Source organism: Colobus angolensis, unplaced genomic scaffold (genome assembly GCF_000951035.1).
Source record: "Colobus angolensis palliatus isolate OR3802 unplaced genomic scaffold, Cang.pa_1.0 Scaffold135, whole genome shotgun sequence".
NCBI lineage: Eukaryota > Metazoa > Chordata > Mammalia > Primates > Cercopithecidae > Colobus > Colobus angolensis.
This window is the reverse complement of record NW_012114433.1, coordinates 3,458,327-3,458,738: the sequence shown is the minus strand read 5'-3', so window position 1 is coordinate 3,458,738 and position 412 is coordinate 3,458,327. Positions and strand designations below refer to the sequence as shown.

The window sequence follows — 412 nt, the reverse complement described above, 5'->3', positions numbered from 1 at the left end:
TACTCAGGAAGCTGAGGCGGGAGGATTGCTCGAGCCCAGAAGGTCAAGACTGCAGTGAGCTGAGATCGCACCACTTCACTCCAGCCAGGGTGACAGAGCAAGACCCAAGCTCGAAAAGAAAAACAAACAAAAACAAAAAAAAACAAAGATAATACAGTAACACCAAGTAGCGTTTAGCCTAGAATTGCAAAGCTGGGTTAACATTTGAAAAATCAATCAGTATAATTCACACTATTGACAGACTGGATGGAGATGAACCAAATGATTCTATCGGCTGAAGCATTTCCTTCTTTTTTTTTTTTTTGAGACAGAAGCTTGCTCCGTTGCCCAGGCTGGAGTGCAGTGGCCGGATCTCAGCTCACTGCAAGCTCCGCCTCCTGGGTTCACACCATTCTCCTGCCTCAGCCTCCCG

General features: G+C 46.6%; 1 protein-coding gene across 1 annotated transcript in view; it reads right to left on the bottom strand.

The window, feature by feature from the left end:
* The window catches only part of LOC105506326 (radial spoke head 10 homolog B2-like), a 67,302-nt gene that overhangs the window by 36,389 nt on the left and 30,501 nt on the right, over window positions 1–412 (bottom strand). The gene's annotated exons all lie outside the window — the stretch shown is intronic.